The sequence below is a fragment of the Lissotriton helveticus genome, chromosome 6, assembly GCF_964261635.1.
Source record: "Lissotriton helveticus chromosome 6, aLisHel1.1, whole genome shotgun sequence".
NCBI lineage: Eukaryota > Metazoa > Chordata > Amphibia > Caudata > Salamandridae > Lissotriton > Lissotriton helveticus.
Window position 1 is genome coordinate 803695000 of NC_136067.1, and position 26475 is coordinate 803721474.

Below are 26475 nucleotides of genomic sequence, written 5' to 3' on the forward strand. Positions count from 1 at the left end.
TATATGTAAAAAGTGAAAAGATAAATAATAATGAGTGGAAGGATTTTGCAACTTATTTGTTGGTTGAAAATTGTTTTGATTTGGGCTCTGATCAACGTATTTGTACATATTGCTATAATAAATTAAATGAAAATAAAATGCCTGCTAGAGCTGTTCATAATAATATGGAGTTGGTAGACATTCCTTCTGAATTGATCGATTTAAATACCTATGAGTCTATTCTGATTCAATGTGTGAATCCTTTTCAGGCTATTGTTCGCTTGGAGCCTAAGACAGGGAGATTGCCTCCTTCAGGTTTACAGAGAGGATTAAAGGGAAGAGTTGGTTATTTGCCTCTAGATTTTAAGAAAAATATTGATACAATTGGTGTTGAAAAAGTAGAAGAGGAACCTCTAGTTATTCTAGTTAATGGTGTTCTGACAAAAAATAAGAAAATCTGGCAAGAATTAGTGGATGTTAGGAAAGTCAAGAAGGCAACGTTGTATTTGGTAAAAAATAATCAGTACTATAAAAATGTGTATGTGGGAGAAGAAGAAACAACTGTAGAAGAGGACACTGATGTCTCTGCTGGGCAAATAGAAAAAGTTGATGTCTCTAGAAGTGAAGAAATTTATGAACATTATAGTGTTCATCCATTGCATTCCAAAGAAGTAATGGGAAATGCTATTGACTTGTTTCAGATGGAAAAAGCCGAAGGAAGTCCCATTAGTGTATGGGAAGAAAGTTTGGAAGCTCGTTGTTTTCCACAGTCATTTCCAACAGGTGAAGGTGGACGATATGACGACCGACCTGTTCAAATTCCTGCATCTGAATACCGGACTTCAAGATTATATGCAGAAGATCCAAGGTTTCGTCAATGCATTCCATATTTGTTCCATCTACTGCTTGAGAGTGACTTGTCTGCACTTTCTTATGCAGTAAACCATATACTGAAAAGTGGACCACATCAACAAAATGTTTTGGCAAGGGACTTTATGGAGAAAGTCAAACTGCAAGACAGTATTTTGGAATCTCAGCTAATTATTCTCATGGCATGTCAGCGTGATACTAACGAGTATTGGTACCGTCGTCATGAGGAATTGAAATGTATGCTAAGAAACTTAGGAATTCCTACATGGTTCCTCACTCTTAACTGTGCTGAGTATGCTTGGGAAGACTTACTTGAATTTCTACGAGAGGCAAATAAAAACATTGAAAATATTGAATACAAGACACCTGGAGAACTGTGCTCTTTGGATCCAGTTAATGTATGCAGGTATTTCAATCATAGGTTTGAAGCTATGATGTCTTTTATTACAAACGAAAAAAATCCCCGCTTGGAGAGGTGTTGGATTTCTTTTGGAGGAAGGAGTATCAAGCAAGAGGTGCTCCTTATATACATACGCTGCTATGGATTAAAGATGCACCTAAATTTGGAACAGATTCAAATGAGAAAGTGATGAGTTTCATTGAGCAGTATTCTACATGTGCTGTTCCAAAAAGTACAGAAGAAAACAATTTAAGACACCAAGTTTTACGCTTTCAAACCCATCGTTGTGGGAAATACTGTCGTCGAAAATACAAATCCAAGGACAAATTCTACACGAAATGTCGTTTTGCATTCCCACGTCCAGTAACATTGAAAGGAAGAGTCAACGATTTTATGTCTTCTCTGCGACATACTGTGACAAGGAAATCACCCAAAAATACATACAACCTAAGAAGAAATGAGGAATCCAAATACATAAATGACTACAACCCAGTCATTTTGTCCATGTGGAATGCTAACATGGATATTCAATATGTGGCTGACAACTCTATTGCTGTGGCTCGATATGTGACATCTTACATCACAAAATCAGAAAAAACTGAACTGAAGGAAATGTGGGAGGAAATTTCACATGAAAAGAGTCTAAGCAAGAAATTATACGGTTACAGTCTGAAGATGTTGTTGCATCGAGAAATTGGAGCATATGAATGTTCTGATCGGTTGTCATCAGCAAGTCAATATGCCAAATGTAGAACCATCATTTGGGTGAGTCTAGGTCTTGCTGCAACACGAAACCGAGTTTTGAAATCTGTACAAGAAATTGAGTATTTGGCGGAGAAAGAACCAGACAGTACAGATATTTTGAAGACAAACATGTTGGATACATACTATCCAAATAGAAGTACTCACCTTGAGAACGCTTGTCTCTATGAAGTTCTGCAAACCTATATTTTTAAAAAGAACGTCACAGAAGACATCAATAAAGGTGTATATGCTGTAATTGGATGTGAAGGCTGTCTAGTGAAACAAAAAAAGGCCATTTGATTAATCATCGAAAATTGAGTTGTGATTCTCCAGACAAAAGGGAATTTTATTACTTAGCTCTTTTGCAACTCTTTAAACCTTGGCGTAGAGAAGAGGAACTACTGGAGATTTTCTTACTTATGAAGATTCGTTCAATGCAACCAAGGATACGATAGAATGTCCTGTTTTTTCAAATTATCTGCAAATGTTGAACGAGGAAATACAGCAAGAAGCTAAGATTGCAGCAGAGATTGCTAGAGACAGTTCTCAAGACAGTCAGAGTTCTGCTTCATTGAGCCAGGATCCACTAGGAGGACCAATTATACAAAATGAAGCTGCTACTGCCATGGATGAAGTTGAAAGAGCCATGGAACAAGCTCAGGAGGATGGAGTTGACTTAGAAGATTTGGAAAAAGAACTAAACGTTGAGCAGAGACAAATATATGAACAAGTCACAGAACAAATTGAGCATGGTTTATCTCATGAGAAAAAAGAGTGCTCATGTACATCATTTGTACCTATCCGACTGTATGTGAGTGGAGAAGCAGGAACTGGGAAAAGTTTCCTGATTAAAGCGATTGCAACATATTTGCAGAAAACAACAGAGTCATAGCTCTCTTGTATTGTTACTGCTCTAACTGGGTTGGCAGCACACAACATTAAAGGGATTACTTTACATCACTTATTGATGCTGCCAGTGGAGCATGATAACACATTACAATACCACAAGCTATCTGGAGAAGCTTGTTGTGAAGTTTCAAGAATCCTAAAGAAAATGAAACTTCTTATCATTGATGAAGTAAGCATGGTATCAAATGTAATGCTTGCTTTTGTGCATTTAAGAATGCAAGAAATTCTTAAAACAGACTATGATGTATTATTTGGAGGTAAACACATCATTGTTTTTAGAGATCTACTGCAACTAACTCCAGTGAAAGGACAGCCAGTGTTTAAAATGCTTACGCATGAAGATACCAGGAAGTGCTTAGGATGCATTGGAAATGCTAACATATGGTTACATTTCAAATATGCAGAACTACTTCAAAATATGTGACAGGCAAAGGATGAAGATTATAAAAATATTCTACAAGATGTAAGAATTGGAAAACTAACTGAGCATGGCAAAGAAGCTTTACATGGACGATTAATTTCAAATTTGTTTCCAAAGGAAAATATTCTCCCAGAGAATATTTTTAAGAAAATTCCTGAAAACAAATCTGTCATATGCTTGATGCCAACTCTGCAAGAATGTTCAATCTTCAACACCAAAATGTTTAAGTTGGAAAATCAAGAGATTGTGAAACTGGAAGCTATTGATAAAATAGAACATGAAGGAGCAACTATTATTTTGTCAGAAAAGTTGAAAACAAAATTGGATTATTTAGAGAAGACAATATCTAAAACTGCTGGTATGGAAAAGACTCTGTATGCATCTTTAAATGGTTGTATAATTTTACGACGTAATTTACATGTGGAAAGAGGTTTAGTAATGGAGCAATGGGTCATGTTGTGGATTTTGTGAATTACCGAAATAGAGATGGAATTGAAATTATAAAAATTAAATTTGATGGTATTGAAGAAGTACAACAAATCTGTCGTTATTCAGCTCGATTTCTGCTAGTGAAAAATGTATATGTCCGCAGAAAATAGTTTCCTGTTTCTTTGGCATATGCAGTAACTATTCATAAATCTCAAGGTTTAAGTGTTGATAGTGCTTTGGTGAATATTGGAAATTCTTTGTTCAAGGAGGGCATGGCATATGTTGCTTTATCTTGAGTCAGAACTTTATCTGGATTGTACTTGATTGATTTTGATGAGACAAAGATTAATGCAGATCTAAATTGTGTAAAAGAATACAATAGGTTAAGAAGAGAGTATGCTCCAAATTTACCTCAATATCCTCTGTTTGAAAAGCGTGTGGTAGGCCGAAAAAGAAGAAATGAGAAAAATTGTAGTGAAGTTGTAGCAAAAAGAAAAAAGTAGACGAAACAGTAATTGTAAGCAGAAACTAAATGGATTCAGTTAAAGATGTTGTTGGATTTCAGTTTGAAAATAGTTCTGGTGTCAACTGCTATGCTAATGTAGTGGTTAATGTTTTTTTTTTCCAAACTGTAAAAGAACAGATTGCTGAAAATCGTGATCAAACGCTTTGTTGTTTATTAAATTCTGTATTAGAGAAATGTAGCAGTGATAGAACAAAAATACAAAGTATTTCTGAATTTCGAAAGGTTTTAGACATATGTTTTGGTCTAAATCAATTTTCACAGAATATTCAGCAATATTGTCAGGAATTTCTAATGTATATGCTTGTTGTTTTGCAAGATGAAGGAGTAGATGTGGAAAATCTTTTTGGCCTTTCTAGTAAATGGCAACATTACTGTGACAATTGCTCCTTTTCAAGTAGTACTACAGTAGACACTGAAAGATTTATATATTTGACTTTACCAGACTGCAAATCAGTGTCTTTTAATAATCTAGTTAGCGCAGCAAATCAAAACATGGTCTGTAGTCAATGTAAATCTGAAATGCTATCAACTTTATTTTTAATAAGATATGGACAGTATGTTATTTTAATGTTCCAACGATGTAGACCTGATGGAACTAAATTGACAACATTAATTAAAAATGTTGTGGCTTCTCAATTATCAATTTCAGGAAGAACCTTTACAACTGCAGCAAATATTTACCATGATGGTCCTTCAACAACATCAGGACATTACACATGTTATTTAAAATGTCAAAAAGGTTGGAAGCTCTGTAATGATACTCAATTGACTTTCAAACAACGTTTGCCTTCTGACTTACTAAATTCTTACCTAGTGTTCTTGCAACCGAAATTTTAGGGAAGGTAATTGGCCTATGAAGATTGCAGCAGTTAATATAACTTAGTTTGCTCTTCAAAATTACTTTCTGAATGAGAGTGATGAAGATAATAAAAAACATGTAGTTCTCATAGAGATAGTATATGTTTATCATATAGTGTGTGCTGTGAGTATTATAGAAATTATTTATAAAAAGTAAGCTAGAGGTGGAAGTAAAACACTTGTTTCATAATGTAAAAGATGTTGAAGCTTTCCTTTCAGAAAGTTGGGTAAATCAGACATTAAGAATACTCTGGACTAATTTCCATAGAAAAGGACTTTCCATATACTATTTGGCCTCGTGGAAAAGTGGATGGATCAAAAGTGAGTTTAGATATGGTTTTTAAAATGTTACATTATTTAAGAAATTATTCAATGGGTTTTTTAAACACAATCATTTTGATTGTGGGTTTTTTGCCCGCTGTTATATGATGAGTACTATTGAAGTCACTGTTTTAAGTGAAATTCAATATATTCTGAGAACAGCAACAATAAACCATTTAACATGATGTTGAAATTATTATAAATATATATTACTTTCCCATTCTCTTATGCTCGCTCACCTATTTCCACCCTCTATCACTCCTCTTAACTCACCCTCACTGGACTTTTTTCACTCTCCATCACCTCCCTTCCCATATTCCACTTTCCTCACTTATTCTTATTAACCACTCCTTCACTGCCCTTTCCCTCTCTCCCATTCACTACTTTCCAGCTGTCAGTCACTCTACTTCACTCCCCTTCCCGTTGTTTTCTTTCTTTGTTTCCTCAATAATTCCCCTTCTCTCACTCACCTTATTACACTTCACTCACTCCTTCTCTCACTTCCTCTGTCCTCTCACATCCTCACTCCCTTTCCCTCACTCCCTGTCTCTTAGCTTCAGTCTTTCGATCCTGTTACTCTCTCACTCCTCTTCCATCACCCACACTCCCTTACTCATCTTACTTTGTCTCTTGTATTCTAAAATACGTATTATAAATAATCTTTTTTTTAGTCTTTCACAGATATACATTTTAATGGAAATATGATATTAAATTTACTTTACTTATAAGGTAAGTTTCATGTACAATATTTATTTTCACTATACTGTTTTCCATAACCTCACTACTCTTCTTTGATACTCCCACACCTCTGTTCCCTTATTGCGCTTGCCTCACTTATTCTGAATCCCCACGTTTACTCTCTTTTTTCACATTTTTCTCTTACACTCACCTTCTTTCAGGCCTTCTCCTTTATTTTCTTTCCTCTCTATTCTCTTACTTCATTGTTTTATTTTTTTCCCTTCTTTTACTCTCCTTACTCCACTTCACTTGCTCCTTCTCTTTCTTTCTCTGTCTTCTTACTTCTACACTCCCCTTCCCTCAATCTCTTTCTGTTAGCCTCATTCTCTCTATCCCCTTAGTCTCTCACTTCTCTTCTGTCACGCACACTGCCTATAACTCAGCTATACTCCCACACTCACCTTCTGTCAGACCTTCTCCTTTAGTTTGCTTCCTCTCTCTTTCCTTCCTTTACTCCTTCACTCTTTTCTCTTCCCTTACTTTCTTATTCCACTGTATTAACTCCTTCTCTTACTCCTTTTGTCCTCTTATTTGTACATTCCCCTTCCCTCATTCTCTCTCTGTTAGCCTCATTCTCTCGGTCCTCTTAGTTTCTCACTCATTTTCTATCACGCTCAGTCCCTATAACTCAGCCATACTCCTACACTCACCTTCCTTCAGACCTTCTACTTTACTTTCCTTCCTCTCTTTTCCCATCCTTCACTCCTTCCCTCTTTTCCCTTCCCTTACTCCTCTTTCTGTAGTTCAGTAACTGCTTCTGTCGATCCCTCTGTCGTCTAACTTACTCACTCCCCTTTTCTCACTCTCTCTGTGTTACCCCCATTCTCTCCGTCCTCTTAGTCTCTCACTCCTCTTCTATCATGCTCACTCCCTATTACTGAGCTATACTCCCACACCCATCTTCTTTCAGACCTTCTCCTTTACATTCCTTCCTCTCTCTTCCCATCCTTCGCTCTCTCACTGTTTTCCCTTCCCTTACTCTCTTTAATCTACTTCACTAATTCCTTGTCTTACTCCCTCTATCCTCTTACTTCTACACTCCCATTACCTCATTCTCTCTCTGTTAGTCTCATTCTCTCCGTCTCTTTAGTCTCTCACTCCTCTTCTGTCACGCTTACTCCCTATAACTTAGTTATACTCACACACTCACCTTCTTTCAATCCCCCTACTTCACTTCACCTCTCGTCCCTTTTTTTGCTCCCTCACTCATTTTCCTTTCCACTGTCACTAAAATTAGGACTGGGGACGGCAGCGGTGGTTCTCTAATGCTCGAACAATGATCATAATACTTTGTTCCCCGTAACAAAGTGGGGCATCACAATGTTTGCATTTGATGGAGGCCTCATTAAAAACAGGCTGAATATTTGGGATCAGCTGCTCTGGTCGCCCCCTCACCGATGTAGTTGTTCCTCCAGTTGAAGTAGAGGCACCATCTCTTGGAGCCTCTCGTGCCAGAGCCCTGACACTCTCCCGGGCATAGTTCTGGGGGTGCCTCCTCTGGACGTGCCGAATCATAGTTGAATTACCAAAACTGTACTTCCTTCTGGGGTCTCCTCTGGAAAGTACAGTATGGCAGATCTTGCACTCCACCTTTGGAGCATTACATTTGACTGTCTTCTGAAAGTACACAAAATGGTGGCGATAGTGTACATTAGAGAGAGACAGTGAGAGAAAGAAGGCATGAGATGAAGAAGAGATGTGAAATGCACATTGGAGAAAATATAGTGGGAGAAGGGAAGTAACTGTGAGTAAACTTACTATGTAACACAGAAATGGTGCACTCTATACTATAAGTCTCACTTTATACCACAATAATTTCACTACTATCTCATAAATTACAAGTAGAATAATAAAAAATGTCTCAAACAATTTATAATTTCTAAATATACATTTATTCTTCAGAATTTTCATAATTTAGAAGAACTTCTAACATTAACTTATCAGGAATCTCCTCATCAGAAGTCTCCATACATGAGTCCTGGAACTCAATATAGTCCAAACATTCGATTAATTCAGCATCCAAAGTCTCATCATTAAAATCCCCCATTCCACCTCCTCTCAAAAAAAGGTCTTCTTCATGGATAGTGTTATCAACAGGATCATTCAAGACCTCAATAAAACTCGTCTCAACAAAAGTCGCAGAAATTTCAAAATTAATATCAACGGTGTCCTCATTGAGATCCATATTCTTTTCAAATTTCTTGCTGTGAATTGCAGAAAAAAAAATCACTTTAATTTATCGTTTTTAGTAATAGATAATATAAAACTAGTTTTATCAAGTATTAAATTCCCCTTACAACTCACCTTTTAGAAAGCAGTAGAAGAGTTAGTACTGTGTAAATTTCACACCAGAAATAGAACACCAAAAATTCCTCCCAAATGTACCTCAAAGAGTACTATCACAAAATTACTGTGTTTCCCTCTCATTTTTCATGTATATTTATGTAGAAAACCAATGAAACTTCATCACACACAAATTCAAAACCAAAGAAACATTTTAATTGGTTCTAAATTTCAAAAGCTAATTGGCTCTTGGGTGTCTGTAAACATTCTAAATGGTCTGCATAGTCCGCCATCTTGTGACTCTGAAGAACAGAGACACAAGAGGTGAAAAATAAAAGTGGAAAACGTTGATAGGGGGCAGGGTAGAGACACCCTGCCCTCCTTATGTTTTATCAGGGGGGCCTAGGAGGACTCCGAAGGGAAAAAAAAGTTGTAGTTTTTTTTTTAAATTTCGCGGAGTAAGCTCAGGGTGCGCGCACTTGGGCGCTTACCGGTACACGTACCGTGAGCGCACCACGGGGAAAAACAGTGTAAAAAATTAGAGTGAAAATACAGCTCTTTTTTGAGAATTGGAGGTAGTTCTGAAAAGAACTTTTTTTCTTCTTTTTAAAATATTTTTTTATATATTTTTATAACGATTTTATATATTTTTTATTTTTTTCAGGGGAAAAATAAAAACAGGGATTCCAAAACTGCTCAACAGGAGCAATTTTTTTTTTAAAAATTAGGGACGGGGAGGGCAGCGGTGTTCCTGTCTCTTAATAGCAATGAGTTCAACGCTCTGCTCCCCATAACAGAGCAGTTCATCACAGTCCACGCATAGAAATTTTATGCCTGCAAAGACCGGCTGCACGTTAGGGACCATTCTTGCACGTGGTGTTCCCGAAGGTGTTGCTCCACCAGTGGAGGTGCTGCCGCCATCTCTTGGTAAATTCCGTGCCAGGTCCCTGACCCTCTCCCTGGCAAAGTTATTTGGGTGTCTTCTCTGGACATGCCTAATTAAAGTGGCATTTCCAAAGCTATATTTCCTATTAGGATTGCCTCTGGATAAAGTAGTGCCACATATCTTGCAGGTTACCTTAGCAGCATTAACCTTTTTTTTTTCCTTCAGGGATGGAAAAAAAATTCCAAATGAAGTGGTCCTTTGTTTTGTGGTGAGGAGGGTTCTCAGGCAAAAAACCATCAGAATCACTGCTGGATGACTCCCTTGCAGCCATTGCTGTAGATCAGAAAACTTTGAGAAGCAGATAATGCACAGAACACCTCTTGCTCTCTCCAAGTGCAAAGCAATAGTGAGAGAAATGGGTGGGTTTCTCAATATTTGGAAAAAAAAGGTTCTGAACCAATGAAAAGTGTTATCTTAAGGTCACATGGCTTAACGCGCTTATGCTACGCGCTCCGGAGCGCTTCCGGGGCGCTTACGCGGCACGTACGTGGGTGCTTCCTGGAGCGCTTCCGGGGGCGCTTACGCGGCGCGTAGCAGTGACGTTTTGCTCATTTTTCGGGAATGCGTTTAAAGTTCAAATACGGTTCTTAAATATTATAAATATTACTTTTATATATTATTATTTACTTTTAATACATGAATGAATTTTTTTTTCGATCGCGATGGGGCGCTCTCGCTGCGCGTACCGGTGCGTGTGCCGGTACGCGTACCGTGAGCGCACCGGCGCACGAATAATAAAAAAAAATATATATGAAAAACATGTAAAAAATAGTTTTTTACAAATATAGAATTAGGAAATAATTAGAAACAAATAAAAAAATTAATAAATATAATAATTACCTATCATTAAAAAACAATATTTCACTTAAAAATTGGTAGTTTTCAAACTCGTTAAAGTTACGAATTAGCTTTTTTAAAAAGTTGCAAATTCACTGAAAAAACCATAGGTTTCACACACGTTATAGTTAGGAATTAGCATTTAAAAACCTTTGAAATTCACAGAAAAAAACCATAGGTTTCACACACATTATAGTTAGGAATTAGCTTTTAAAAAACCTTTGAAATTCACAGAAAAAAACCATAGGTTTCACACACGTTATAGTTAGGAATTAGCTTTTAAAAAACCTTTGAAATTCACAGAAAAAAACCATAGGTTTCACACACGTTATAGTTAGGAATTAGCTTTTAAAAAACCTTTGAAATTCACAAAAAAAAACATAGGTTTCACACACGTTATAGTTAGGAATTAGCATTTAAAAAACCTTGCTAATTCACTGAAAAAACCATAGGTTTCACATCAGTTATAGTTAGCTGGACTATTTACTCATACAAAACCATTGAAATTCCCACTTTATAGTTAGTTGTACTCACTATAACTCGCGCGCCAGCAATGCACTGCTGATGACGTCACATATTACATCACTCATGACATGGTCAGTGACATCACTCATTACATCACTGATGACATCTCAAATGACATCACTGATGACATCATCCAGTGAATGTGTGATCATCCGTGTGAGAGTGCCAGACCCTATCTCAGCGTAATATAACTTTTCATATACACATTGAACAATAGAAACTATACATTTTAAAACAATGGAAATGTCAATTCCAGTTACAACAACCTATTCAGTAATTGCAAAATCTACAAACACAACCACTCACCAACATTTACATACATTTACTCATACATGTACTCAATCATCAAATATACTCGTACACCTACACATCCTGTTACACACTGACACTCATCCTTAGAGTTACTCACACACATACTCACACATGCAAATAAACTATAAAACATCCATTCACTTGCTTATACAGCTATACATACACCACTACTCTTACTTTCACAGAAAGGTACACATACTTATAATATAAAACAAACATTTATAGGAACAAACACGTATTTATTCAGGAACACTTACAATCTCTCACTCTCACATATACTTACTTACCTACATCAATTTTAACATTAACTATTTTAAAACACATGTATTTACTCATTAAGATATGATAGAGACAGTTATTCACTCACTAACACACACATACACACACTCATCCACCCATACAGTCCTGCACACATGCTGTCTTCAAAACATATACAAAGAGTTAGCCACTCATTCATTCATCTATGCACTAAGTAATACCCCCCACCAAACCATACAGACACTCGTACTAATACTCAAAAAAATAAGTAATAACTCATATTGACACTCATGTAGCTACTCAGCAACCCATGCAGCCGCATATAGATGAAGGGAGACAGTGATACAGATATTTACAAATTTAAAAAAAACTTGCTGATACATGTGTTCAGTAAGATACACTTAATAAGTCAGTTATACAATCGATAAAAAAAAAAAAAACATTTAAACACTCATTTAACAGTATGTTCTTTCATTGACGTTTAGGTACACATATATAAAACATATTTATTTTAAAGAAAGTCACACATTCACTGGATGATGTCATCAGTGATGTCATCAGTGATGTCATTTGAGATGTCATCAGTGATGTCACTGACCATGTCATGAGTGATGTAATATGTGACGTCATCAGCAGTGCATTGCTGGCGCGCGAGTTATAGTGAGTACAACTAACTATAACGTGGGAATTTCAATGATTTTGTATGAGTAAATTGTCCAGCTAACTATAACTGATGTGAAACCTATGGTTTTTTCAATGAATTAGCAAGGTTTTTTAAATGCTAATTCCTAACTATAATGTGTGTGAAACCTATGTTTTTTTTTGTGAATTTCAAAGGTTTTTTAAAAGCTAATTACTAACTATAACGTGTGTGAAACCTATGGTTTTTTTCTGTGAATATTATATATATATATGCACTGGAAGACTAAACACTGACTTCCTTTACAAAGAAATGGAAAGTTAGCATCCCTGCAACTTCTCTTATTTTTCACCTTAGTCACCTTCCGCTCAATCAGCACAACATCCACAAATACACACACCTACTTGCTACCTTTCTTGGCTGAGCTTATCAATTCTTCTTCTTTAATTCAAATTCAAAGTGCAGGCCCTTTATTCAGCCTTCTTGGTAACTACTACCCGTGAATAGCAGTGGGTAATTTGCACAGTTCCATCCTTTCTTGCATCTTTTCTACCACATACTGGGGCTGATTTACCAGCCCCTTGCGCCACTTTTGCATCATTTTTCCCACGGGCTTGTAAATCTGCCCAACTGTGTATACTTTATGCACTAGCTTTCTTCCTTAGATGTGGTACTCGTTTCTCTTGCTCCCGCTGCGGAATCCAACACCCTATCTGTGTAATGAGCTGGAAATCCAAAGATCCACTTCACTGAGAATGCAGTGGGTAGTTTGCGTCTCTCTAGCCTTTCTTATTTTTCACGTTTTTCACTTCCACTCAATCTACACATCATCCACACATACACACATCTACTTGCTGCATTCCTTAGCTGTGATTATCAACTATTCTGCTATTTTATATTCATATTCAAAGTGCACGCCCTTTATCGAGCCTTTTTGTTGTAACTACTGTTCCAAGAATTCTGCTCCTACACAGAACTGTGCATAAAGACTTAGGACCTCAGTGAATTACGGTGTACCAAAACCCACCTTACTACACAAACCCCCTACCAGACTAGCAATCAGTGACTCATTGGTTCTTCGTCCTAGAGCAAAAACACCAATGACTAGTCAACCCAGAACATGTGACTTAGATTACATCAAGTAAGGTGGATAACAAGAGCACTCTTTCATTATAGTCTTACACCAGTCCAAAACAAGGAGTAAATAAAGACACGTCCACGTTTGAAATGTTTATTTCTAACGCCATAATCTCATGCACAGTACCTTAGATAATACAACCAAGCATATTATCAGAAACAAGGTTGTCATATTCTATAACATACAAAGGGAAAAAGCATCCTAAAATGCTAAAGGTAACACACATTTAAAATATACCTACATTTCACCCTCCCTACCTAGCACGTTAGTTTATAACTACAGAAAATCTCATAGGAATACATGGGCAGACCCATACCTCTGGTACTCAGCAGTAGTGGATCACATTGAGTTCTGCACAAACTGTCAAGATTCGAATGTTCTCCAACTGTGTGTAACTTTGCCTCCACAATGCATTATGAAACGCGCCAGTATCAGAGGTGGCCACGGCTGCATATGTGTTATGGCTCGAACGTGCGAGGATCATTCGGAATAACAGACACAGTATTCAAGATAACCTTGATGTTCCATGCTCTCACTATGCACACTAAATTAGCGAGGCAGTCTCCAAATGTAGCACGCCAAATTATTCTCATGTAAAGCAAAATACTCAGCCTTCTCTAAACAATATCACATGTGTTTCATGTGCAAAGCAGAGCAGGAAAGCAAAATTGGCGTTTAAGCTTCTAATAAACCCATGCTAACTTAACACGGTGTGAGTGCCAGGCTCAGCCCACGACACCCTCCCTCGATCGAAGCATGTGATATAAACGTGGGCGAATTAGCAATGCAGAGTCCAAGCATAACAAGCAGAGTCAAGTTCTAATTTGCAAAAAAATTATTCGCTGTTTGATAGAATACAGTAGCTAAATAATAAAGAATACATAGAAAAATCAAAGAGTCTTAATCCAACAGCGTATAAGCACAGTATGTAGCAACAGCCTCCAAGAGGAAGTCATTGTTCTCATCTGAAAACATTTCAGCCATCCAATTCAATAGTGAGAATTAACATACATGTTCCTCAATGACCGGAGCCTCTATCACCATTGGAGGAAAACTCGGGTCATCTTCAATGTAACTGTGTGCCAAGAAGTCATGCGCCGCTGCAAAAGCATTCCAACGCCCCAATATTCCATGTATCACTGCTAAGGCCATAATCCCGCCGCCAGAGCAAGTCATGAACCACTGAGGGGCTCATCAGCTTGTCATAATCCGTGTTGGGATACACCGTACAGCAGAGACACAAATCCAGGACCCAGTCGATATCGCAGCTCAGGCAATGGACGACAGGTTGAACGCATGTGAAAAAGGAGAATCGAACCGATAATCCATAAGCTGCACTCAATGTAGCCAGAGGCAGCGCTCCGTAATAACTAAGCATTTGGTTGCGGACCAGCAACATCCGGCACATATTCTCGTGTGCTGCAGGATGTGCATCCATATTTAAGTAAATAAATTAATAGAAGCACACCGGCAACTAATGCGAGTATTAAGGGGAAACCACCAAAGATGCTGGAAAACATGGAATGAAAAAATGCAGAGAAGACACCAAATATAGTTTGAGAAGAAGTCACAAGGCCACTGCTTCTAACTTTAAAAAAAGTAAGGTAACCCCGTAGTCAAATACGCATTAAAGATACTCTAAATTAACTCCCCAAGATTCAAGAGCACGTCTGTATTTAATAAAGCATGCACTTCTGTGCGGGTGTTTGCTACATGAAGGACAAATGTTTCTCTAGCAGATGTATGAGCGACCTCTCTTTGAGACAATAGCGCTCTTATACGACTCATTTGGTTGACTCTGCTTTCAAGGTCGGAATCGACAGCCAGATGGAAACATCCAGCTTACCATGCAGAGGAGTAAACACAACTTTTTTATAGCAAACCACACGCTCAGTTACCGTAATCATATAAGCGATGCCTGCTAACATCGCACAACAATCTGCATTATTTCAAAGTAAATAACTCCCATTTCCAGTAAACTGAACGTTGGTATGATGGCAGGTGTCGGAGTGCCTTTCAAAACTTTGGCCAAATTAGGCTCATCTTCATTACAAGAGCCATGCAATTGTATGTATCTACAAATTAAGGAGTGATCTGGTGCTAATGTGCAATCCTCGCCATTCAGATAGACTTCTTTTCCCTCCCTCAGGAACCTATATATTTAAATGGTAATAACCAAGCTTCATGGAGATAAGCGCTGGCTAAAGATCCACATCTGCCTATAGCATAGTATTTTATGCAAACCTCAAACTTAAACAGGTTAAAAAGTAACGTTATGATACCGATGATAAACCACACAGTTGAATCGGATATCCAATGAGTGACCACTTCTAACCATTCTCATAGCACGCCCAGTGCTCTGATTTGACAGTGAGAGAGTGATCGCGCCATAGATTGTACTGCTAATCATTCTCAGCGTACGCTATGAATACTCTTTCACGTTACGCATCGCATCAAAGCTTCCATGTGACTTCATGTACGCCGCCCCGTACTCAAAAGACACAAATGTTTTTAATTGATTAAAAACATATATTCATGTATTTAATGAACGTACTAACAGAAGACATTATCTAGGATAATTATGAAATATATTTTTTTTAAGTTTAAAAAATCCTATATTACTTCTATATTGTATGAGAGGGGCTCTGTGGCCCTCCACCTTGTGCCCAGGAGTCCACCACGCCCAGACCCGGTTCATAAGCACGCGTGATCGTCACCACAAAACCATTAGCATGCTTATCGCTTTATCACACATGCTTTTACAACTAGTATGCATTTACCACGCATGATAAACGCATAATCTTAATAATGTCTTTGTGTTGACGAACATGCATTGTAATGGCTGTGGCTTACATCCTTCAAATTAGTTTCTAGGTATACATGTGACCAACTCTGATAAGATCGGAGGCCAAGGACAAATACTATGGTGTCTGTGGCACGAAATCTCATCGATCACAGACAAAATATGTGGAGGGTAAAATGAAAGTAACAGGTATATTAAAAATAATGGAGGGAAACTACTAAAACGGTGGTGGACGGAGTATGTAATCAAAGTTTGGTGCCTCGACACTACATTTCAAATAAATATAGATACAATATGTTTATTAATATATTACAAAAGTATAGCAGCAGATGACACACATGACCCAGGAAAAGAAAGAGGCAAATTTAATACATCAAATGAGGAGAGGTTTGCTTGGCAAACTTGAAGAAAAAGAAAAAAAAAACGTGTGCTTGGAAACAAGGCTGTGCATGCGTAGAGAGTACAACTGGTGCAGAAAAAAAAACCAGAGTAAAACGGACTTCTATTTTTTTACCCTTTACCACCGCGTACAAGTACCATATGCGTACGCCGCAATTTTAAATTTTTTTAAAAATAAAAATTGAGCCTAAAAATCCATGTAAGACCCCCTGACCAAGCCTAGAGGGTCAGGATGTTTCTACCTGCCCCCTTTCCTTATTTCTCAACTTTGATTTACTGTTTTCTTGTGACTCGGTTCTAGCGATGAACAAGATGGCTGCCAACACTTCCTGGTTTGGAGTGTTGACAGACAGTTGACAACCAATCAGCATGCAGCTCATGCTCGTTAATGTACGGATTTCCATATGCGTGCCGTACTCCATCTCTAGATATCACTATGATTTTACTTGTAATTTCCTCAGAAACTACTGAACGGATTTACACCATTTAACAAACAGCACAATCTGCGAACTGAACTCTACCTCTCTGCCAAATTTGGTTTAATTCCGTTCAGCCATTCGGGCTGTAGCCCTGGCTAAAGGTCCGTACGGAAAATTGCATGGGGAAAACATGTTTTGGACCCCCCTTTTTTCTCAGCCCCCACTTGACGAATCACCCCCAAACTTTCAGGGAAGGTGCGGAACTAAGCAGGCCATGTTCTTGGAGAAATTTGCGTAGATTCGTCTACCGGCGCCATAGTTAATGTAAATAGAATGTTGTGGATTTCCTATGGAGACTAGGTCCTAACTATAACTACCTACTGGCGACCGCCAGTAAGTAATATAAATATATATATTATTGCGCCCCTTAGTCCCAAAAGCAAGCAGAATTCAGAAAGAAGCATTCAGCAACACGCCTTTATTCGCCCCGGTAACCGATTCCATTTGGCAGCTGCTCCATCATTCCCAGCCTGACTTGTTTTAAAGGTAGTAAGCATGGGCGGAATTTTGCGTATTCGCGATACGCGAATTCACGTGAATTCGTAATCGCGATTCGCAAAAATCCGCCAAATTCCACAAGCTTGCGAATTTTATTTTTTTTGCGAGATTTTTTTACCAGTTCGGGAACGAGAACTTGCGCATGCGGTCGCAACGGTCGCGAACATGTTGTTTCCACTTAACCAGCTTGCTCGCGATGCCTTTTTCCTGTTTCGGGTCGCAATGATGTGTTCTCGATCGCGGCGGCGCTCGGCCAGCTACCAAAATCTTGCAGCGCACGCAAACAGGGAGGAAAACTCATCAGAGAACGCAGAATCATGGTAGGTCGATGCTGCGTGCGCGAGATTGTATTTTTGAAGCGCGAAGAAGAAAAAAAAAACGGCAACTCGCAAATTGCGGATTTTTGGGCAATTTCGCGAGATTCGCGGATCGCGAAATTGCCAAAAATTCACAAATTCCGCGAGCGGAACAAATTTTTTGCCCATACTTAAAAGGTAGTCCCTTCTTCCTCATAGGCTAGATCGAGAAAGTTACGTGCGTTCTCGGGTCACAGTTCCTCATTAATTTATGCTCAATACCACACCCCCAAATGGGCTTCTCTTATGAGTGCTGTGCTTTGCTTTCTGGGTTCTGTAGTTCCCGAATATTATGCCACAGATGGATGCACAAATGACTGCTGGTTACATTTCCAACCCGCAGATGGGCCTCAGTGTGCAGGCTTATCCTCAATCCTAAGCTTCTGCCTCACTGATGTGGCCCGGTATATACCAAACACCGTGGCCCCCTAGAATAGCGGGATGGTGCATGCTTCGCGGCAGGACGGCCGTGTATAGATTAATGCTCCACATTGTCCCAAAACCACCCCACTATTCTAGGGGGTGTGGTATTGAGCATAAATTATTGAGGAACTGTGACCCGAGAACGCACGTAACTTTCTCCATCTAGCCTCTGAGGAAGAAGAGACTACCTTTGAAACGCGTAAGGCTAGGAATGATGGAGAAGGTGCCAAATGGAATTGGTTGGCGGAGCGTTGTCTCTACTGAATGCAGACTTGTTGCTGATGCTTCTGTCTGAGGCCTGCTCTTGGGACAAAGTGGAGCATATATATATAAATATATATATATATATATATATATGTATATATATTACCTACTGGCGGTCGCCAGTAGGTATATATAGTTAGGATTTTTTCTCTATGGGATTTTTGAAAATTCTATGTCTAATAACTTTGGCGTTTGTGGACGGAATTGGCTGAAATTTCAGGAAAATGGCACATTTTGTTTCTGAGCAGCCCTTGAAAATTTGGGGGGGGTTCGTCAAGGGGGGGCCGAGAAAAAAGGGGGGTCCCAAAACGTGTTTTTAACATTGAGTTTTCCATAGGGCGGTTGGCCTCACTTTTAGCCCGAACGGCTGAATGGATTTGCACGAAACTTGGCAAAATTGTAGGGACTGGTAGCCCGATGTGCCTTTTGTAGGTCTCAATATATGTGCTCCAGTGGATTTTGAGAAATTAACGTTTAAAAAAAGATATATATCTGTAACAGCGGACCAGGCAGCGTCCCAGGACGCGTACTTTTCGCGCAACGGAGCTTTGTGAAGCGAAGCTGATTGGTTCTCCGGCGTCTGTCAACATTCCAAACAGTCCGTAGCGGCCGCCATCTTGTCTCTCGGTAGGATCGAGAGACAAGAGGAGGCCAAAGCGAAGGGGCAAATGACCATAAGGGGGAATAGTAGATCCTCGCTGACCCCCTAGGTTTGATGTGGAGGTTTTAAAAGGGCCCCGCGGGGCAAAAAAAATAAATAATAATAATAATCGAACGGCTGAATGGATTTGCACGAAACTTGGCAAAATTGTTGGGACTGGTAGCCCGATGTGCCTTTGCTAGGTCTCAATATATGTGCTTCAGTGGATTTTGAGAAATTAACGTTCAAAAAAAGATATATATCTGTAACAGCGCACCGCTTCGCGTACTTTTCGCGTTACGGAGCTTTGCGAAGCGAAGCTGATTGGCTCTCCGGTGTCTGTAAACATTCCAAACAGTACGTAGCGGCCGCCATCTTGTCTCTCGGTAGGATCGAGAGACAAGAGGAGGCCAAAGCGAAGGGGCAAATGACCATAAGGGGGCATAGTAGATCCTCGCTGACCCCCTAGGTTTGATGTGGAGGTTTAAAAAGGGCCCCGCGGGGCAAAAAAAAAAAATAATAATAATAATCGAACGGCTGAATGGATTTGCACGAAACTTGGTAAAATATTAGGGACTGGTAGCCCGATGTGCCTTTGCTCGGTCTCAATATATGTGCTTCAGTGCATTTTGAGAAATTAACGTTCAAAAACAAGATATATATCTGTAACAGCGCTCCGCTTCGCGGAGATAAAATTATATCTGTATTACCTAGCTGTTGCTAACACCAGTTAGCGACGGCTAGTAGGAGATAGCGACCATCTTGGGCCCCACTTTGCATGTGAGTGATATTTATCACTAATGACATGCAAAGTGGGCATGCCAAGATGTTAGCGACTGGCAACAGTCGCTAACATCGCTATCTCCTATTATCAACTTTTGGAAATATTCGAGATAAGCGCGAATATCTCCAAAAAGTAACAGCTGCCCTGAGCAGTTCTTAGCCATGTTATGCAATGGGAGGTGGATAACATGGCTAAGAGTATTAGCTCGGTAATGCATGAATATCGCTGAGTTTTCAGCGATATTAATGCATTGCGGTCGTTTTTTATCGTATTTGCGATAAACCTTGATAATAGCAAGGTTTATCTGCGATAATTTCTGACGGTAAAAAAATCTTTGCAATGCATCGTTAGGGATAAATATCGCTTAACTTTGGTAATATGCCCCAACGTCTGTTAACGTTCGATTCGAAGGAAATCAGGAAGTGTTGAAAAACATTGTCTGCGCCATCTTGTCTTTTTTCAAATGCCACACTTTTGTCGTGCACGGCAGCCATTTTAGATGCCTTGACCAGACCCACTCTGTGCACGCTGTCGATCCTTAGCATGGCTCCCCACCCTCGCAAGCATCTCACCCAGGCAGTGGTCACCCCCGCTCTCTGTCTTATGCATGGGTAATAAACCTCCCCCCATCTGCGCTGCTCTTCCCTGAGAATCACACCCTGTGCCTGCCCGACACCTCCCTTTCGCCCTATTCACTACCGCACCCTCTGACACTCCTTTTCCTCTGTGTCCGATTGTCCAGGCCGGTCCTAGGCTATCAGCTAGCCCTGCAGATATAGTTTATGGCCACAGCTGTAAAGAATCACCCCTCTTCAAAGGAGTTATAGTAGATCAAGGCCCACACTCGATGAGATCCGTCACAGCAGAAGCGTTGCTATTATCTGAAAACCATCCTGTATTGTGATTGGGGAGGGGACCGAGCGTGAAGCGGAAGATTCCAGGGATGACTCTTTGTACATCAAAGTTTTTACAATTATGTGTCACATTAAAAATATATAGCACTCCGACAAAGTAGTAAGATTATAAAACTTTAATAATTTATAAATATATACAAGAAAACAAAAATAGTAATGTTGTATAGCTCCTATATATCCCTATATCGTGTTAAGTTAGCATAGGTACGTTTGAGATTTAAACGCCATTTTTCCTTTCTTGCAACTTCTGCACACGACCCTTATTTGTTGACTTAGCTTTCAACCTAGTAGTTTGCCGTGGTGAATGTGAGAATAATATGTTATTGCTCTGATATCTGCTTTGTTTAATAAAACATGTCTGCACGGAGAGTGCTGAAGTTTCAGGAGCAACACGATATGGAATTGTTATGAGGTCTGATCTCCACGCCTTCATAGTCATAACACAAGTGCAGCCTTTGCCAACTTGGGCTTGAGGCGGGATTGATATTGCTTTGCACGAGAATGGTTAACACACTTGATGCGGTGCACATGCAGAGAGAGCTGGTGTATGCTGATGTGATTCCTTCATGCTAGGACACTAAGGTATGGGCCCGCCCTAAAACAACCCAAAGAGACCTTCTTAGATAATAATATAATATATGTGTTAGGGAGGGTGAGATATAAGTGTTGTTAACTCTTATTCATTACAGCATGTTAACATGCTGTCACCATTCGCTTTTTATGTCTTAGTAACTATGCTGATAATTTTGCTACTGATAATAAGTATACTTGTATTATCAAAGATACTGCGCCTGAGAAGACGGCATTAGTAAATAAACATTTCAAATGCACATGTGTCTTCTTTACTCCATGTTCTGGTTTGTAATGATAATATAACGAAAGAGTGTTCATGAGTCCCACGTACCCTGAGGTACTGTAAGTTCATGTTCTGGTTTGTCTAAACATTGGGTGTTTGATATGTCCAATGAGACACTGTAGCTAGCTCGGTAAGGGGTGAGTTGGTTGCTAAGGTAAGTTTTGGGACATCCTAATTTGCCGAGGTTCCACTCCTCTGTGCACAGTTCTGTGTGAGTACAGAAACCCTGCAACATGGCGCCCAACGGTTTCGGTGGTCTTATATCATGACACTCGAGTAGTTTATCGTTCATGCCTTAACCCCTTCACATCCGTTTCCGGAAAACGGGGTGTTGGTGAAACCTACCTATTTTTTGAAATAGGTCTTTATTCAAGCTTGATTCTTACTTAAACGGTTTCTTTGAATTACTACCCAGTTGTGCTACAAAGTATTCTTTGTGTTTTCTTGTTTCCAATTCTGTAATGGCGGCAGCGGTGGCTATTGCGCAGCATAGTCGCGTAGCGGTACGCAACCATCTTCAGACGTACCAGGTCCCAGTAGATGGGATGGCTGTGATTTTCGTGGTAAGTGCAGATCCGGCGTTTCCTTACGAGTTGTTTTACTCTTGGGTTACGTTTCCGGCTGTGGACGCTAATTCTGGTTTGTTCCACTCCTACACCGCCTCGGATGTCCCGGCTGAATATACGCCATACAGGGCATTGGAAATACCTATTGATCATTGGCAGCATCGAGTTTGGTTTGATGGCGCCCTCCCCCACTCTTTGTCCCGTGCGAGGTTAGGTCCACTCTCAATTCCAGGTACTAATTGGCCTGCATTGGGTGGCTTTACCCCGCACCCGAATCACGGGGCTTGTACCCTGGCAGAAATTCGCAGGCTACATGTAGTTTCCATTTCCGTGATTCGTGCTTTAGTGCAATACATCGGTCGACATCTTCCTGGTGGTCCCCAGGGGGGTGCGGCCGCTCCCATGGAACGAGGCGGAATGCGTCTCAATCCAGTGATGGTAAATTCGGTTTTTGGTGCGCGTCCTGTTGACAACGATGACTTCCCATTCTGGCTAGCAGAGAAGTTTGATCAACTGGAAGCGGTTTTTCCGAATTCTACTCCTGCTGATAAACATAGGATGTTGACGATTACTCTACCGAAGGATATTACTCCTGAACTAGCTGACTGTGAAAGCTGGGGAAAAACTTTTGCGGCAGTTTATACGAGGTGCTTCGGCACCCCGTCTATGAATGCCCTGCCTGAAATCATTAGACGTGTTCAGAATGATCACGGTCCAGAGGCAGCTGTGGAATTGGGTATGCGCCTGTGTGGTTCTTTTGAGATTGTAAGTGATCTCATTCTCTCCAATGTTAAAGGAGATGCAGTTAACTTTCAGGTGTCGAATGCTTTGGCTGCTCTGCCCGATGCCGACAAACCCCGCCAGTTAGCAAAGATTGTAGTGGCCGCTTATAAAACTATTGGCCGCACAAGTAGAGGTCTGAAATATTTTCCTGTGAAGGATAAAAAACAACCTCAGGGACAATCTGCAGTGACAGATGCCCAGCCCAAGTCCAAGAAATCGAATTGGCCTAAAAAACAGACACAGGGGAAGCAGACAATGCAGACTCAGGGTACTTTTCCTGCAATACAAGCTCCTGCGCCATCCGAAAAAGTTTATGATTTGCGCGACCGCGCGATGATTAAATCACCTGATCGTTTTCAGGGTTCTGATCAACGCTCTCCTCGTTCCTTTCAGGACACATCGGCCCCGAAGACCGGTGGAGGAGGAGGGGGTGGACGTGGACGTGGTGGCCAACAAGGACGTGGTCAGTCCCGCCAGACGGACGGCGCAGTGAAGCAGGAGGATTCTACGCCTAGGCGTCCGCAGTTTGCGAAAAAGAAAGTCGCAGCCTTAACAGCGCATCGATATGCCACAGATAGTGAGAACGCGGCTTCGGAATCTGACGTGGGCTCTGACCTTGCTGGACAGCGCGGCGGAGATAACCATAGTCAGAGAGGCGCTGCGTCCACTACTGAGGGTGACAGCGACTGATGTCTACGTTGTGATAGAAACAGCGGATACGAGACTTGCTCCCCCTGAAAGACTATATGAAATTGTCCTGTTAATTGAAGGTGACATACAGCGTACCGTTAAAGGTGTATTTTGGGAGAATCTGTCTTCTACATATGATATTTTACTTTCGGAGGCTGACTGGCCCCCGCCTTTTGTGCTCGCGGCGCCGCAAGGGGAGGAGGTAATCCTACCCAGTTTCGCGAACACTGTCTCGAAAGAGCATGCGCAGCATTTTGCAGAAGAGTGGGCTCGGGCTCTCGCGCCGGCTCTGTACCGTAACCAATGTGGTTGGGATAAATTGTCGCCTTGCCACGAAATTCCGTTGCGGTCTCAGCCGCAGCCTCAACCTCAATATCCCATTCGGCGTGAAGCAAAATCTTCCGTCGCGGAAATCCTTGAACAATTGGAATATCAGGGAGTTATTGAAACGTGTGTGTCACCGATGAATAATCCCCTTTTTACTGTGAATAAACCTGACGGATCATATCGTTTGGTTTTGGATTACCGGCATTTGAACTCGCATTGCCGTAACTGTGCAGTACAGAATACCCACGGCTCTGCCCTATTGGATAGTCTCGTGCGTAAGCGTTTCAAGACAACGCTTGACATATCCAATGGTTTTTATGCCCACAGATTGGACAGCTTTAGCTCCCAATGGACCAGTTTTACGAGCGCTGGAGTCCAAAAGCAATTCCGGCGTCTTCCAATGGGCTACAAGAATAGTCCTGGTATATTTACCGCTCGCATTGTCTCTATTCTGGAGGCACTCGACCCTGATGCTTTTTCGTATGTGGATGACATATATCTCACAGACGACGATATTTGGGAGCATCTGTGTCGTGTAAATTCTCTTGTTTGCAACTTCGCAGACATGGGTTACAAATTCAACTTTGCAAAATCGCACATTGCTGAACATACAGTGTTGTTTTTGGGCTATGAGCTCAACAATGAAGGTAGAGGTTTGGCTCCTCACTTCTTAGAGAAGTGCGCACAATTACGCGCTCCAACAACACTGAAAAAATTACAGTCTTTACTGGGCTTTTTGAATTTCGGCAGAACTTACATTCCGGAATATGCCCAGCGTATCAAGCCTTTGTATGCTTTGATCCAACCAACTTTCTCAAAATCATGCTGGCTGCCTGAGCATTCAGCCATTTTGCAATCCTTGCAGGCTGATCTGCTCGCTTCTAAATACTTACTGACTCGTGATAACCACACCAACCTGGTAATAAGAATAATTCCTGGGACGGTGGGTTTCACATACCTCACTTTTAATGAAGGTGACACAGTACCTATCGCTTACAAGTCTCACTTGTACACTTCGGCTGAGATGCGGTTTCCCACTGTGGAAAAAGTTTTAACTGCAGTACAGATGGCAATTCTGAAGGAACGTGCTCTGTCACAGGGGAAACGCATGCTAGTGGTAACACCCTGTCCTCATTTGGAGGCAGTCACGAAAGCGAGTGTACCAAATTCAAAAGCTTTGCACCCTCGGTGGATTCAGTGGGCTGCGTCATTGTCATCCTCGGATGTCATGTTTATTTTTGACGCTTCCTTACGGTCGCAGGAGTACTTGCAGTATGAATTCGTTCATCCTGCTCCTCTGGCGATGCGACCTTTGGAGGACTTCCATTGCATCATTTACACTGATGGGTCGGCGCAGGTTGCGCATGGCTCTAAACATGCCTACGTTTCCGCATGCGCCATTGTGGTCGGTGCTATGTTGAATGATGAGTTCATTTCCAGGGAGGTACACACGTTGCCCCTGGGCGATTGCACCGCACAATTGGCAGAGCTTCGTGCTCTATTACTAGCTTTGGAGTACGCGGATCCAAGTGTTACTACTCTAATTGTAAGTGATTCTTACTACTGTGTCCAGTCTTACAATGAAAACTTGTTCTTTTGGGTTCAAAATGACTTTCATGATTCCAAGGGTAGCACAATAAAACATAAAATGATCTGGGTTCGAGTGGCAGAGCTTAAGGCTAGGTTGCCACTCGTTTATGTGATTCATACTCTCGGTCATCAGCGCGTAGGAGTTCACGCTGTTGGCAACTCGCTTGCTGATGAAGCGGCGAAATCAGCAGTATCTACATACTTAGTTGCAGCAGTTACTAGGTCTTAAACCAAGATTGATAGCGACATCTTGGCAGCGATCGCTGCCTCTGAGACGGGAAGTAAACATCCTGCGGGATTCCCGTCGAAGTATAAATACCACTTAAGTCCCGAAAAGGTTCCTTTTGTGACAATTCCTGATGTTGGGGAACGGCTGATTCCCAACTCGGATCGCAGAACAGACTTGATTACAGCGGCTCATGAAGGTGTGGCGTCTGCGCATGCGGGCGTCTCAGCCACTGTAACGCAACTACAACAACGTTTCTGGTGGCGGGGACTGTACAAACAGACGCGTGATTATGTCCTTCTTTGTGACATATGCCAGCAGATTAAACCTTCAACTGCTACGCGTCCGCCACAGACTCAGTTGTACATTTCTAATAAACCGCTAGGCTGTGTTTATTTAGATCACTGCGGTCCATTTTCATCTGATACTGCGTATAAATACATCTTAGTAGCAGTTGACTCATGCACACGCTTTGTGTGGGTATGGCCACATCGCAGCGCTGATTCACGGACTGTCATTAGAGATTTGCGTATCTTTATAGGGATTTTTGCCTGTGGTACCTTCCATTCGGATCAGGGTCCGGCTTTCGCCTCTAAGGCGTATAAGGATGCCATGACTTCGATGGGGGTCCAAGTCAAGTTTTCGTCACCCTACAGACCCGAGGGTAATAGTGTAGTTGAACGAATGAACCGTGATTTAAAGCAATCTTTGACAGCCCGAGTTATAGGCACTGGCAGAAACTG